The sequence below is a fragment of the Cavia porcellus genome, unplaced genomic scaffold (genome assembly GCF_034190915.1).
Source record: "Cavia porcellus strain 051 isolate PalLab524CR breed Dunkin Hartley unplaced genomic scaffold, mCavPor4.1 scaffold_27, whole genome shotgun sequence".
NCBI classification, from domain to species: domain Eukaryota; kingdom Metazoa; phylum Chordata; class Mammalia; order Rodentia; family Caviidae; genus Cavia; species Cavia porcellus.
The window spans coordinates 1,916,824-1,932,740 of record NW_026947510.1 but is presented as its reverse complement, the minus strand read 5'-3'; the positions used below and the strand labels follow the sequence as shown (position 1 = coordinate 1,932,740).

Below are 15,917 nucleotides of genomic sequence, written 5' to 3'. Positions count from 1 at the left end.
TTTCTACAATCTTAGGGAACTACATTCTACGGGTGGAGAAGCTGAACTGCAGAGGAACATCTTGGTTGGTTTGCAGCTAAATACTAAGCTTCTGTCTCTTGACTCCCTTCCAGTCTACCACACCAACTCCATGAGTCAACCACATACATGGCAGCCTACGGTTGTGTTTCTGAGGGAAGCAGTGGGAAGCTGGGAGGTGGGGAAGGGCTTTAAGGCAGGGAGACATCAGAGATGTCCGACTGCCACAGGCAGTTTTAGAGCTGGCTCTGACTCTAGACTTTGAAGAAAGATGGTGGCATTGCTGCTGGAAAATAAATGCTAGTCTCTTTAGAGCCAATTTGTGGGTAACAAGCTAGGAAAGGCTATTAGGGCTTTCAAGGCCAGGCTAAAGTTCTGTATTTTCTTCAGCAAACACAGGAGTATTCACAGAGGAGTTTTTGTGTTAGGAAAAAGCATTCCTAAGATTGCCCTTTACCTGTGTCATCTGGGAGCCACATGTGCGATGGATTGCGTGCAGCAGAGACTGAAAGTGAAAGGTCAAGGTGGCGCTGCAAAGAGAGGCACTCAGAGCCTAAGCTGCAGTGATGACCTAGAGACGGCACCTGTGAAGGCAAAAGGCATCGCAGAGAACCGTGCCTCCCCCGGGGCGGGCGGAGGCTCAGGAGAGAGCTCATAGGCACAGCCCCACGAATCAGAAGCAAAACTCCATCGTAATTCTGATTTTTTTATTCCTATCGACTTAGCTTTATTTTTATATAGCCTCTGGATTGTTTGTCCTAGGAAGATATTAAGCAAGTGTTGTTTTGATTATTTTTATATTTTAAAGTGTCAAGATAGTTGTAGATTTTCTAAATAGATCATTTAACCTGTATTTTATTTCTTAATATCCAAATTGTTAGGCAGTATACTTTTTGATATTCTTTGTGGAGGGCATCAACTTAAAAACATGAGATTTTTTTTTAATGAAAACAAAGGATACCCCTAAAAAAATTGACAGGGGTAGAGAATTGGATTCTTTGGAGCACCCCATAGTGCAACTACTAGCAGCTTGTCTTTTGCTGTTAGGAGATAATTGGCTCTATCAAACTCTGGGCTAGAAAACATTCTTTGTCCTGCAGCACCCTCTGCTTTACCTATGTTTTTAAAATGTCCTTACTTGCTACAGTAGCCAGAGTGATGCAGTTAGGTCCTTGGGTCTTATGTGTATGCATACATGAGAAAAAAAAATAGGGGAAAATACAAATAATTTACTTTCTCTAATATTTTATAAATAGTAAACTAGTTGATATAATTCAGTTTATCACTCCCTGGTGACACTAACTTTGTCCCTATTTTGCTATATTTTTTGGGCAACATGTTACTCTTCATAACTTCTTATTTTTTCTTAGCATGTGTAACAATTTGGCCTCTTTAGTGGACAGCCTTGACTATAGAGTATTTTTAATTTGCCTGCTCCATCAACACGGGATTCAGAAATGTGTGAAAGCAAGACCAGTACCCCCCCCCAGACGGCTGCAGGTGCTCTATCAGAGGTCGTGTGGTGTGGAGGGACAGAACGAACCCTGTGTTCAGACCTGGAGTGGCTGCTCACAGGGTTGGGAGGGTGAGTGTTGGGGGTTGAGTCTCCCTGGGCCACAGTCCCCTGATCTGTAGTATCTGAGATGGGCTCTGTGACATCAAGTTCCTTTTTCCTCTGTAGCTCTGGGACTCCATCCAAAAGGCAAAGTCTTCCTGCTGCTTGTTGCAGAGTAGGAAATCGTGGTTCATAGCTTACTTGTCCTGGCTCTCACAGGTTCCAGGTTTCTGCACACCATAAAAGAAGTACGTGACTTTCACAAGCATTCTCAAGGAGGCCCTAGCTTCTAGCCCTAGTTTTCAGTATAAGCACACAGCTTGGATGGCTCCTGCTACTCACAGAACACATCTTCTTCCCAACAAGCCCACATGTTTGTGGTGGAGGAATACGGGAGGCTTGGTTTCCTCCTGGAGTTCTCTGCCCTGAAAGAGCCAGCTCTTCAGTCCTCAGCCTAGCAGCTGTTTGCTGTGGCGTTTGCAGGTGAGGCCTGGGAGGTGGGCCAGATGCTGCCCATTTACAGGGACCTGGGGAGAGTCAATATTGAAAGATCTGGTTTGTTTTACTTGGTCTCCACCTGTTGGAAACTGTACCTGTATCGACTCATAGCCAAGAAGAGATAGCAAAAAATTTCTGTACTGAGGCAGCATACGTTTCCACTGTCCCTGAGGCTGAAGAACCAGGCTGAAGTTGATAGCAGTAAATGAGCAAGAAAAAACAAAGACACAGGGGAAGAATGCCTCTAACGAGGCAAGCATGATTCAAGCCTGCCTCCCACTATCTCCCCCACTGGGTGGCCCTGTTATGATTTGGATATAGTGTGAATGTGACCCCTCCCCAGTGGTTCCTATGCTGGAAGCTTGGTCCTCTGTGTAGAGGTTTGGAGCGTCTTGGAGACAGGACCCAGGGCAGGTCCCTGTGCCACTTCATGTGCTGCCCTCTGCATGGATGACTGTGCCTCTCTGTGGAACCCTGGTTAATGCCCTGGATTTCAGAATGTTCCAGAAACAAAAGTCTGGTCCCACAATCACTCTGCTTTCCTGTCTCACTGTGATTTCCCCCTCCAACATGTTCCTATTATGTTGCCTTTGGACATATTGTAATGTGACCAAAAAGTTCATGCCTAGACAGGCAGATGCCTGTGCTAAGTTCATAAACCTCCAAGACTATCAAAAAAATTAACCCTCTTTTTTGTATAAAGGATCTGGCCTCAGGTACTTTGTTGTAGTAACATAAAATGGACAGATACCCTCCCTAAGCCCCAAGGAGGCAAAAACATGCACAAGAGTCTAAAGGTCACCCACACTGCCCAGATTCTTCCGCTATTATCTGTGTCCCCATGCCACAGGAAAAAGGGACCACCGGTGTGAGTTCCATCCATTTTCCTCCCTCCATCTCCCCTTCTTACTATCCTTATCATCCCAGTCACCTCTAAAGCTCTGGGGCTCCTTCTCCTTACTTTGGCTCTCAGTCCCCCCCACGATATCCGCTGACCATGCCTTCATCCCGATCCACTTCTTTTATGAGACTCTGGGCCCTGACCTACAGATACTCTTGAATCTCCCCACCCGCTTTCTCCTTTTGCTCCCACTCCATCTGCCCCTACTGCTCCTTGAGAGCAGTTTCTCTTTATTTCTCTATTTCCCCACATCCCCAAACAAAAGTGAAAGCAAAGCCCAACCCCAAATCCTCTACTCTCCCACCAAGAACCTTTAGAATGCTAATTCCAGGCTTTCCCATATGCGTTTACCCTTCATTCACTGCAGTGGCATGACCTGTGTGTCTGTTACATGTAAGGCACGTAGACTAGGAGGACGCAAAAATTCTGAATGAATCCCAAGTGCAGCCCATTGGTTTTGTCTACCCCTTGCTTCTCAGGTAGACAATATCAGCCTTTTCCTGAAGTTGGCTGGGCTTGGGCAGGCAGAGAAACCAGAAGCCAGGGGCAGTCAGGTTGAGCCATGAGCTGGGGGCGCGGTGAGGTTGGCAGGGGAGTGGAGGGAGTTTAGAGGCTACAAGAATTTATGTTTCCCAGTATTGCCAAAGCCTAGCAACGACCTGAGGCTGCAGACAGTGCTTGTTGCTAAACTAAAGGGGGCAACTTAGCCAGGGAAGGTGGCCTGAGTGCCTGCCATGGCCCTGTCCTGCCTATTCCACAGATAGCTTGCATTGGTCACAGTCTCTGTCACACTGCACTGCAGGTATCAGGTCTGTGGCTGACTCCTCCTGTGCTGTGAGTTCCCGGGAAAATGCCAAGGTCTGATATAGCTGTTTCACAATGCAGTGTAAAATAAGAATGCAGGCCCTCGTTCAAAATGATGAGGACTTTTAAGAAGGTAACAGCAGAATGCTGACGCTAACCAGAAGCTCTTCTAAGTGTGGGCCCACTTGTTTCAGTCCAATGCCCACTAGCTTGTTTAGCCAGGCTTCCAAATTACCTAGTATGAGCTCAATTAATGCTTATTTTCTAAATGAGTTCACTGGGTCAGGAAGCCATGCAGCTATGGAGAAAGGGGAATAAAGATCCTATCCCGCCTGTGTTTAAGGCTGGCTACATATCCTAGGACTAATCAGTGCCTCAGTTTCCCAAACCCATACTTGAGAAGAGTCGTCTTGCTCCACCTCATCTTCCCCGCTGAGCATCAGCAAGCTACCTGACTTTCAGCACTTCACAGGACAGCTCAGAGTTCTCACCAGCAGCCAGGCAGCCAGGAACAGGTGCGCTTCGCAGGAAGGAAAGTGCCAGCACACCAGACACCAGCATGAAGCCCAAGTCTCTTAGGGTTTGTTCTGTGGAATGATTAGGAGACGGGGAATGACTGGGAGGCTAGCGGGAGGTTACCTCCTGTTTTATGTAGCAGACTCATGGACATGAAGACAGGAAGCAGAAAGGCATCCATGTGATGAGAAACTGTCTGCTAGTCCACCTGCAAGACGGTGCAGTCAACAATAATGGTGCTAGTAGTAGGCATAAACACACTCGGCATCTTTCAGGTATTAGCTACTACACTATACACACGTGTGCACTTTTAGTTACACACTTATTTAGAGCACACGCAGGATGTGGGAACCGTTGACTATTCACAAGAAAGCCTCAGTTACTCACTGAGGCCCTACCTGACGAGCTGAAATACCAAGATTCAAACTGATGTCCGTCTGTAGGCTTTAGACTCTGGGTACTGGATTGGTAATATCTTAACACTTTATGAAACTGTGATAGGCAACTGACCAGAAAATTTAGGAACTTAGTGAGACCTCATCTTAAAATAAACAATCGGGAGTGTAGCTCAGTGCAAAAGACTTGGGTTCAGTTCTGAGGATTAGGAAAAAGGAAAGAAAGAAAGGCAGGAAGGCGGGAAGAAAGAAGGAAGGAAGGAAGGAAGGAAGGAAGGAAGGAAGGAAGGAAGGAAGGAAGGAAAGAAAGAAAAAAACAAAAAAAGAAAGAGAAATGGAAGGCTAATCCAACTAACTGCCTCTGACTGATACCACTGACTCAGTCTCTCTGACCTCGGCTTTCCCCGCTGTCAATGAGGGCAGACAGGCTTTGCATCATAGCATCTCTGTGTCCCTTCCATGTGTCACCTTCGGATCATGACAGGACCTCTTTCCTCACATAGGGCCAAGGAAGTACATCCCGTGCAACCTGTTCTGCTACTTGACGGCCATCGCTCAAACTCTTGGGTCTGAGCAGCGCTGGACGCAGTGGTGGAACACATTTAGCACTGACCTTGGGCCGACCTAACAAGCACGCACCAAAACAGGCGAGAAGAGCCTGAGCAAGGGCACATCGGAAAGGGCCGGGAAGGCCGGCTGTCCCGCTGGAGGGGAAAGGGGTCCCATCCTGGGCCAGCGTGAACAGCTGCTGTGAAAGGCAAGTGTTTCTGCGTCTTTCTCGGAACAGGGGGTGGAGGTGGGGGTAGGTTTGGGGTGGGGGCGGTGCTGATACACAGAGCCCCCAGCAATGGTGCACTCATTAGGACACTGAGAGTCTGCGGGGGTCTGTGTCTGGGTTCAGGCTCCACCGGTAAGGTCTCAGCAGGCACGGACGAGCGGGAGGAGCCGGGGCGTGGAGCAGCCGGCAGCTGGCCTTCGGCTGCTGACCGGCCTGTTGGAGAGGTCCTCTTTCCGGTGGGGATGGGGCTGGGAAATCCCTGGGGACCACACTGTGGGTTATCTTCTGCCCGAAGGCCTTTGAAGTTGTATTTACTACTTGATTAATATGCATTAGATGGTTTTTAATTATGCAAGCATTCGCGTCCACCGTGGAATATGCAGAAGAGGCAGGAAAGAATCAACAACAAAATTCTTTTCTATCCCTGTCAACAAAGCTGGGGTGGGTGTTCCGAATAAGCACCTCCCGCGCCGTCTCCAGCAGTCTCAGGACCTGACTGAGGCGCGTCCCGCGCGCCACAAGGACTGGGGAGCCGGAAGCCACCCAGGGCCCCGCCCTGCGCCCGCGCGGGGACTGGCTCGCGAGCTGGTCCCTCCGGCGCTTCCTCTTGTGCAGCGGAGCAGAGCGGAGCCGAGCCCGGCCGAGCCGGGCCGGGCCGGGCCGGGCTGGGCCGAGCCCAGCCGAGCCAAACCGAGCGGAACCTAGCCGAACTGAGCGGAACTGAACCGAACTGAACCTAGTGGGCAGGTGCGTGGATGGCGCCCAGGGCGGGGGCAACCAGGATGCGTGCGTGTGTGTGCACGTGTGTGTCCAGCACGTGCATGCGTGGGATGGCCATGCTGAGGCTGGGCGCACCTGGTCAGGACAGTTGGACTCTGGAAGGTCCCTGCCTCTTTGCTTCTTGCACTCAGCGGGACTACTCTGTGCTATGCAGATTGGAGGCACCAAGGAGCCCTTGGCAGGGGCTCTGGGTTGCTTAGGAGAAGGACCTCAGGGACCCTCTAGCCACATCCATCTTCTTCATGTCACAGATGAGAAAATTGAGGCACAGAGTAGTGAAGTGACTTGCTATAGGTCCCAGGTTAGAACCGAAGCTCCTGGCTTGCAGGGATGTGCTGCTGGGAGCCCCTGACCTGAGGGCCTGCAGAGGGCCACCACTAGGCCACTATTGTTGGCACAGGGCATAGGATCTCACAGATCAGGCAGAAAGAGAACCTCCAGGACAGAGGAAGAGGTCAGGAAAGGGGTGATCGGGGGCCTTTGCTTCCTCCTCTGTCTTGCCCTCAGTGTGGTTGGACTGTGTGACTCAGCTGGCTCGGCTGACTCTGGCTCCGGTGTGTACATGTGTGCCAACACATGCTGAGGGTGCAGTCTATCATTGCACATGAGAAATCCATGAATCCATGCACACACTACTGATCCCAGTGTAGTGCTGGGAATCTGCTTTGTTTGTGGAGGAATGATTCCCAGAGTTCCGAAGTACTTTGGTTGGTTGGTATGACTCTGGGGGCAGAGTTCAAGAGGAAGAAGCTGTGCGGTGATGAGTTTCTTTTCTCTGGAAGAAACCAACATGCCCAAAGAGTTGCTGTTAGTAGTAGTGGTGGTGATAGTAGTAGTATTTTAGTCAAGGATATAAGAATAGGGAAGTGAAGCCCTTACTTCACATAGAATCAGCATCTAGGGGCCTGGGATTTGTGTCCTTCTTCAGATGAGTAACATACATGATTTCATGGAGCAGCAAAAGTCTGCTCTGTGCAGTTTTCTAATGGTGCATGAAAAGTTGAGTGTATGACCTATGTAGGGTCCAGAGGGAGTTTGGATGCTCCTCCAGGAAGGAGTGGACCTGGCACTAAGCAGGTCCTTGAAGGGCAGTCCAGAGTCTAGGCACGTCAGGGAAGACACTGCAGCAAATGGGCATGGCAGTGACCCGTTGAGGTGTGCTGTGGGGTCAGATGGCAGAAGGCCTTGAGTATTAGGCTGGGGAGCTCGACCTTTATAATCAGGCCTAGGGATATTTCCACAGTAACTGAGAATGAAAACATACCCTTGCAGCTGGTTCAGGAGCACTCATCACTGTGGCAGTCTACCTACAGGGTGCACTGTGACAGGCCTGCTGCAGGAGGAGCCAGATCAGTGACCGTGAGGGGTTAGCAGGGCAGTCGTGTATGGGCAGGAGGAGCCACTCTAGCAGCACTGCTTTAAGAGTTAGGAGAGGGGGGACATCTACTTCGTGTGCCTGGGGCTTTCATGATGCCATTCAATCCCAAAAAACCTTCTGAAGAGGTCAGTATGTTCCCATATTGTAGACAAGGAACTGAGTCAGAAAGCTGAAGCAGTTTGTTAGGGTCACATGGCAGATAGGTGGAGGGTTAAGGGATAGATTTGACCTCAAAGAAAATGGGATGGATTCAGTTGTAACTGAATAAGCCCAAGGATGGGGGCAGAGGAGGAGATCTGTGACTGTGGTGCTTGGGGCCCCAGTGTGCGTGCTGAGGCAGGTGGGGCCCAGGTGTGGGAGTGACTAGAGGCATGGCCACCTGTGAGCAGGAGTTAGAGGACTTGCTCATCCTGCCTTTTGGCCTCTTATGCCAACCTGAGGTGACCGGGAAGGAGTCCACTGTGTGACAGGCAGAGTCGCACCAAGGGTGTCCTCTGAGGTGGTTGGTGCTGCTTCTGTGGCAGGTGCCTCTAGAACAGGCATCCCCTTTGTCTGTGTGCTTTGGCTCACAGCCCTGGCTTCCTCGGAATACCAGCAGGGCACGCCCTTCCTAACAGCACCTGACTGTTGACACATCCTGGATGGGCTGGGCCCAGGGAGGCGTTAGAGGGCTGGGGTGGGTGAAGCAACTGTGTATGGTGCTGCAGGTGCTCCGAGGAAGCGAGAGGAGGCAGAGCCCTTGGGGTTCAGATCCCAAGGACCTTTCCACGCCAACTCTAGGCTAAAGTCTCTTCATCAGGAGATTGTGTGTGGCTGTGTGTCTCTCTGTGTGTGTATATATCTGTCTTTTGGTCTCTGTCTGTCTTATATAACTACTGGAAGATAAACATGGGACTCCATCAGGATGATTTATCTAATCCTAGTCATCTTCCAAAGGTGCGACCTCTAGACACTGCAGTTGATTTGTTTCTACTATTTATTTAGTGGTACTGGTGATTGATTCCAGAGCCTCACATTAAGCTATATCCCTACTTTGGGACAGGGTCTCACTAAGGTGTCCAGGCTAGGCTTGAATTTGTGGTTCTCCTACTTTAACCTCCTAGAGTGCTGGAATCACAGATATAGGCCACCACCCCATCTGGCTTCTACCTTCTTCATACCTCCCCATGGGAATTATATTTTGACACATGAACCCCCCACAGGACACACTTAAACCACTCCAGGCCATGGTGGTGGAAATGGTGCCCTGCCCAAGGGAAGGCCAGCAACTAGTCTGCATTGCCTTTGTGCCCAGAGCCTGCACTTAGCACTCCCCTGAGTCTGTGGGACTCAGCTCCCCAGCAGAATGAGTTGGAGGAGAATGAGGCCGAGCACACATAGGATCTGGGTCCAGACCGTGGAGCTGACCCCTTCCTTGAACTTACCTGTGTATCTCCATCTCCGCCAGGCTGCTGCTTTCTCTCCCTTTGTAATTCACAACAGCACCAGGAGCTTGGCTACAATGGCTCAATTACTAGTGCAGACAAGAGAAAAATCTCCTATTACCTGGACGATTGGTTTATTTTCACTTTATTTACTTTAGAGATTGCTTTGTGCTGAGCTCCAGGATCTGGAGCCAGCCAGCATTGTCTGTGGCCTGAACTTGGCCCCTTGGTCTGCTCCACTCAGGCACCCCATCCCTGAGAGGGAAGGTGGACCTGGTGCAGGGAGGTAGGGAGAGAGAAAACTTCCCAAGGTCCCTCCCTGATCAGAACGGAAAGCCAGAAACCCTCTTCCCAGGCCCCAGAGGTGTGATGCACAAAATACAGCACGCACGGCCCAGAGTTTGGTATGAGTGAGAGTGTGAGGTCTTCCAGTGCCCTGTGAGATGGAAGTAGTCCCCAGTTTGTACCTGAGGAAGCCTGAGCTCTGAGAAGCATAGCAACTTTCCCAAGATCACTCAGCCAACAAGAGGCTGATGTTGGATTTGAACCCATGCAGCCTGGCCCCTGCACCTTTCTCTGAATGCTGGACTCTGTACTCCATTCTGATTCTAACCACTTACATTTGCACAGAATTTGCCTTCTCCACCCGAGTTCTTCCCTCTTCACTGAAATGTGGCAGGTTATCTATGGAGCCATCTCAGGCGAACACCTCAGGGGTATGAGAAAGCATGGTGATCAGGGCTCACATGGCCCAGCTGGAGTGGCTTCAACTGTCTAGAGTACTGGCCATTGGGCTCCATTGTCTGGGTCGAGTCCTTCCTTCCCGTGCCTTCCTTCTCCATGTCTGTCTTGGACTGACATTCTCTAGAGGGAAGCTGTGCATGCTGAGTTGCTACTACACAAGCAAACAGTCTGCAAGGAATATGACTTGAGGGGACCTTGGGGGACACTGTCTGCTCCAGAGGCTGGGGCTTTGCATAGTGCTCACACAACAAAAATTTATTCTCTCATTGATCTAGAACTGGAAGTTTGAGATCATGGATATGTTGGTTCCTGGTGAGGTCTTTCTGCCTGGCTTTGAGACAGCCACCTTCCTGCTATGTCCTCTCTGAAGAGAGGGGAAAAGAAGAGACCTTTAGTCTCTAGTGCTGCCCTTATCAAAGGCACTCAGCCACCATGAGGTCCACACCTGGACCTTGCCTGAGCCAAATCATGCCTGAAGGCCTTGCCTGTGAGCAGCATAGTGTTGGGGTGAGAGCTTCAATGCATGAATTGTGGGGGACATAGTTCATCCCATGGCTCTAGAGAGACAACAGATGATGTGTAGTTCATGTAACTTCACAGAGAAAGCTGGGTTGGGCCAGATCAAAGAGACAGGCAGCCTCTGGACGGAGGCAGAGGGGTGTGGAGCATTCAGGGCAGGAATCCATGGGCCAGGTTTGTTGGCAGATGTGGAGAGGACCCTGGCTCCTGGAGGTCCCCGGTGAGATGTGTGTGTGTGTGTGGGGGGGGGGTTGTATCACCACATTGCTGTGGCCAGCTGCTAGCAGAGCTGCCCACAAGGGAACCACCTCAAGGACTTCAAGGGTGATGACTGGAAGTTGGAGAAAAAGTTTGGAAGTGCTGCTGGACCCTGGGATCAGGGCAGCTTCTGGACATAAGCCCAGGCTAGATGGCTTTTGCATTAGGGACAGTGATTGACCCTCTTAGCTGTATCATGCCAGATTGCCATGCTCCTCTGAGGAACCTGAAGCAACCAGGACAGTCACGGGGATGGGATTTAAAGACCAAGGCCAGAGAGACGGATTGTTCCTTTCTTCGGCCTGGGGCCAGATGTTGTGTGGGGAAGGAGGAGGTGGTGAGTCCGAGCTACCTTCTCCCAGCCTAGGCTGGACTGAAGCCCCAGAGGCCTGCTTCCCAAGGCAAGGTTTCCTGAGGAACAACAGCAGCTCTATCCCCAGGTGAGCACCCGTGAGGGTTGAAGAAGTAGACTCTTAGGAATTTCATTTCCGTGGGTGGAGTCATCTGAATCACAGCCAGGAATTGCTGGGGCGGTGATGTCAGGAGGGATGTGCCCTGGTTGGATGTGGGATGCTTGCCTGGCATGTGGGAGGCCCTGGTTTGCTCAGCACTGCTCAGCAGAAGAGGCACCAGACCTTTCTATGGTGCTTGGCTCGTGGTGGCCTTTGGTCTTCAAATCTTCTGGGAACTGGGTGCGGAGAAGTAGCCCCCAGTGAGGATCAGATGGAGCTGGTTCTGAGGCCCCAGTGTGGTGCAGAGACACTGCCCCCAGATGCCTGCAGAGAGCTACCCCAACTCTTCTTCACGCTCTTTTTGTTTTAATGTTCTCAGTGGGCTGAAAGGTGAGATTTGGGATTTTGCTTTTCCTTTGCTTTTATATCTTGATATTTTTTATTGTGATAAAATATATATAACATAAAATTCACCATCTTAACTATTTTTAGGGGATGAGTTTGATGATGTTAAGTATATTTACATTGTGATTTTTTTTCCATCTTCCTATACTGATAGGGTTGGGATTATTCCTGGCTTTAGGAAGTCTCAGGAGGGCCACTTTGCCTCAGTTTCCCTCTCTGCCTCACTACTAGATGTCATTTGTACTTGGGCAATCATTCTTCTGCCATGCCTTGTTTGTTTCTGTTTTTCTGATTTTTTAAAACAAATTATTTGCTTCAATCAAACAAGCTCCTATACGACTACCAAGCCACAAATGAAGCGGCTTTGTGAGGTACCTCATTTATTTCCCCAGACATCATCTGAGGCAGCTTTTGTCATACACCTTGTCCAGTAAGGAAGCAGCACTGCAGGGTTAGTGTCACTCCCTGAACCACATAACTTCCAAGCCAGAGTTTCACTCAGAGCCCTCTGGCCTTTAGTCCTCAGAAGCACCACTGCCCAGCCTGGACACGTAATTGCCTACTCTACAATACTCTAGAATCTGTGTGGAGTGGGGAGTGATCATGTGAATCATGTTCCCCTAGGATTCTTAACTAGAGTCTTTAGCCAAAAAGGATTTGCTTGAAAATAGTTTAATTACATACCATATATAAACTGCTAATGGAATTTACCAAACTGCTAAATTAAGGGTTTTCACTAATTACACACATGCTGCAAAAGTGTGAGTTTAGCTCTGACCATGGTCCTTCTTCAGAAGGAGAGTTGGTGGGTCTTCTCCAGTGCTCCAGGCCATGGGTCACCACATCGATTCCTGTTCATGTCGCGATGGTTCTGTTTCCTATTCCCCCTTGGTATTCTGCAACTTGAAGCTGCTTGTGCTCAGGCAGAAACAGTTTATTCCCAGGTTGTGGTCGTACTGGTCATGCACACTGCCACTGCATTTCCTGGTTCTCCAGCAGGCATTCTTCCCAGCATCCTTGTCTTCTGCAGTGTGTCCTCTGGCACGTGCCCTATAGTTTGTCATTAGCCTTCACATGGGCTGCATTGCGCCAGTCCAGTCTGTGTGTCCAGATAATTGTATTTTTAGTGTTCAGATTTCCGGGGGCCCAACTCTGGGAATGAAGTGACTGGGGAAGCAGCAAGACACCAGCAGCCTTTGACACAGGCTGTGTGCTTCTTGACCACATAATGTACTGAATGCCTACCATGAGCCATGGGCCGTGGTCCGTGTGCCGCGTCATTTCTAATTGGGGTCCTAGCATCCCAGTCCTTGGACAGATAAAACCAAGGCTCAGCGAGGTAAAACAGCTTTACTGAATTCACCTGTCCAGTCCTGGTAGAAACACCTGTGTCACGGCATCCCTGGCCCATGGGATGTGGGGCCTGCTTGTTAACTGAGCGGGCTGTTAATACATTAAACCACAACTTGAATCAGAAATAAAGATGAAAAAGGAACTGGTAAACAAAATGATTGATTGTTAATGAAAAATGGAAAATTACTAGACTTCCATTACGTAAGCAAATATTAAAAACTACATGTTTTTAAAACGAGAGAGAGAGAGAGAGAGAGAGAGAGAGAGAGACCTTGTTAACTGGATTTAGAAATAAAATGAAGAGTTCTATTTATACTGAGTAGCAAACAGATTGATACATACACAGGTCTGACACTTTTGAGGTTAAATCATTGTGGTTTTGTTGAAGGTTAATGCCAAAAAAAGAAACTCTAAAACAGTACAATAGTACTTTTTGAGCACTTTACAGTGTGCTGTGCATTGTACTGACAGAGAGAGCTCAAAGGATACAATAATACTTATTAGGACCAGACACAAGTACAGGGAGGGCTGACCACCCTGGACAGCATAAGTGACAAGGGCGCTGACTGCTCTAGAAAGAAACTGGGCTTTGGGTTTTGGGCTAAGAAATTGGGCCAAGTAGATGGGAGTCAGCTGGGCCTTCTAGGATGTTAGAACCCTGCAGGCAGGAGGTGGCAGGAAGTCCTGGTAGGAATGTCCCACAGAAGATCTTTCAGGCCATTTTATGGACAGTGTCTGAAGACCAACCTGCTTGAAATTTAAAGCAAGGAAGTCCTTCCAAGCATACAGGGTGTGCCTTAACCCTACCAGTATTTCTAAGAGATGTCATCTGCTCATGTGAGCCTTTGCTGCCTCAGTTCACAGTCTAAAAGGATGTGATATTTTTCCCAACAAGGAGCCAGGATTCCCTCCATCTACTTCCATCCAGACATGAAGTTATTAGGTAGATGCTAACTTTGCTGGCCTGGCCTCGCCTGGGCACATGCTCTGAAAGGTGTCTGGAGTCAGTATAGTTGGGCATGTATTACATGGACTAAGAGGTAGTTGTAGAGCTTCCCTGTGGAAGAAGGTGGGATTACTCTCAGAGAAACTCCTGTGGCTTAAAAAACAACCCTCCAGGAAAAGCCATCCAAACAGAAGGTGTGGAAAAGCTCCGGTGGTAAACCCTGGAGCAACAGGCTTTCTGGCTCTGTGTCAGTCCTGTTACGTTCACAGTTTAGGCACAGGCTGGGGCTGGCACCAGTGATCAGTCTAGCTCTCCCTGCCCAGCCTCACTCACAGGCTCAACCCAAGCAGCCACATAGGCTCTTGGGCTGGCCTGTCCCAGTGTGATGTACCAAGACGGTAACCAGCACGGTGACAGACACATCCCCCTCCCCATCTCCTCAGTGCAAATGCCAGTGCAATGCCTGATGTCTCAGGACCTGGGTTCACAGAAGCTGGAAGCAGATGGGTGGGTGAGTCAAGCCCTCAGGGAGATGTGGCTGGACAGCGCATTCCAAGCTCCACTCAACCACTAACTCTCCGTGGGTCTCAGTCCATCAGTTATAGAGCTATGCTGCTTGTCTCTGAGGGATGTTGAAAAATGGAGATTGACAGTGACGATGGAAAGTCCTTAACAAAGACAAAGCCTTTTAAGTAAGCATTGCCTACATTATTTTGCAGTTCCACGTTTTCTATCTCATCATTATGCTATGCATCTTAGGTCATTATAACCCATTTAGTGTCAGCTCGCTCCCCAGGGCCTTTTTTTTTGTATTGAGGATGGAGCTCATGACCTCAAGTTTGCCAAGCAGGCACTTACACTGCTAAACTAAACCGGGCTCCTCCCCATTGATTTTTATCAGTAGGGTGAACTGCACAGTGAAGTTAGGCCATCGAGGCTGAACCACTGCCCCATGGTCCGTAGACAGTCTCCCTCCAGCCAATGAAACCAAGACACTCAAGGGAAAGTGGGAAGACCCTGGGCTATGCTTCAGTTCCAGACAGTGCAGATGCCACTGCAGTGGACAGGGAGTTTAAGCCAGCAGAGTGGAAACATGAGACTTTGCCATTTTCAAGAAATAATAACCCATGGTGTGTCCTGGTATCTAGCGCTTCTGCCCTCCCTTTGCAAATATTTGCTGAGGGTGTGAAGTTGGAAGCTGCCACATCGGAGAAGGGAAAGAGGACGGGACCAGTGAGTACATACAGATGGTCAGAAACCTGCCCAGATACTCTTCTTATTGTGCCCCCCAACTTACCAAGGTGCCTGTAGCAGCCTAGTAACTTGCTCCAGGGCATCAACTAGTGAATAGAGTCTGAATTCAAGCCAAAGCCAGTGGACTGTAGAGCCTGCTCCTAAAAGGTAAGATGTGCCACTCTGGTGCTGATCTATCACGTTGTTGAAAATGTTTATATCTTTTTATTTTATTTTAAAGAAAAAATAACAAAATTTCAAAATGCAATAATCAGAGGGTAACAATGTTGTATGTTATTATCTTTAAATTAGTTACTTGAAGTACAAGATATCTGCATGTAATTGTCCAAACAATATTAGCACCTCTTTCTTTTCAATGAACTAAGAGAAATTCATAGTATAACTATCTTAACTATCTTTTATTTGCACACATATTATTTATTTCAGCTTTTCACACTAGGGAGATGATACAGTGTTTGCACATGTGAGACTGATTTATTTCACTTATGAGAATGGCCTCTAGTTGCAGCCATTTATCTATAAACTTCTCAAAATTTATCATTCTTTATGGCTGAGTAGTACTCCATAGTATAAAATACCACTTCTTTTTTTATCCATTCCTTGGATAAAAGGAACTGGTAAACAAAATGGTTGATTGTTAATGAAAAATAGACATTTAGTTTATTTCCAAGGTCTAGCTATTACAAATTGTGCTGCTGTAAACATAGGTGCACATGTCTCACTGTGTTAGGATATTTTTAATTCTTCTGGGAATAGCTGTGTCAATTGGAACTTTCAGTCCTAATTTTTTGAGTAATCTCCACACTGATTTCCCAGTGGTTGCATCAGTCTACACTCCCACCAACAGTGGAGAAAGGTTCTTTTTCCCTCCAGCCCCTCCAGCATTTGTTATTGATGGATTTCATGATAATAGGCGTTCTTTCTAAAGTAAGATGAAAT

At 48.6% G+C, this 15,917-nt stretch overlaps 1 protein-coding gene across 11 annotated transcripts in view; it reads left to right on the top strand.

Moving 5' to 3' along the window:
- The first annotated feature begins 5,215 nt into the window (after positions 1–5,215).
- The window catches only part of Cracr2a (calcium release activated channel regulator 2A), a 117,069-nt gene continuing 106,367 nt past the window's right edge, over positions 5,216–15,917 (top strand). For 3 of the 11 annotated variants that reach the window (XM_063237694.1, XM_063237696.1, XM_063237697.1), the window contains exon 1: positions 6,012–6,212. The gene's annotated coding sequence lies outside the window, so the exon portion shown is untranslated. Of the gene's footprint in view, positions 5,445–6,007; positions 6,213–14,971; positions 15,126–15,917 lie in introns of those variants that run through there. The other 8 variants (XM_063237702.1, XM_063237700.1, XM_063237695.1 and 5 more) reach the window with 7 other exon arrangements.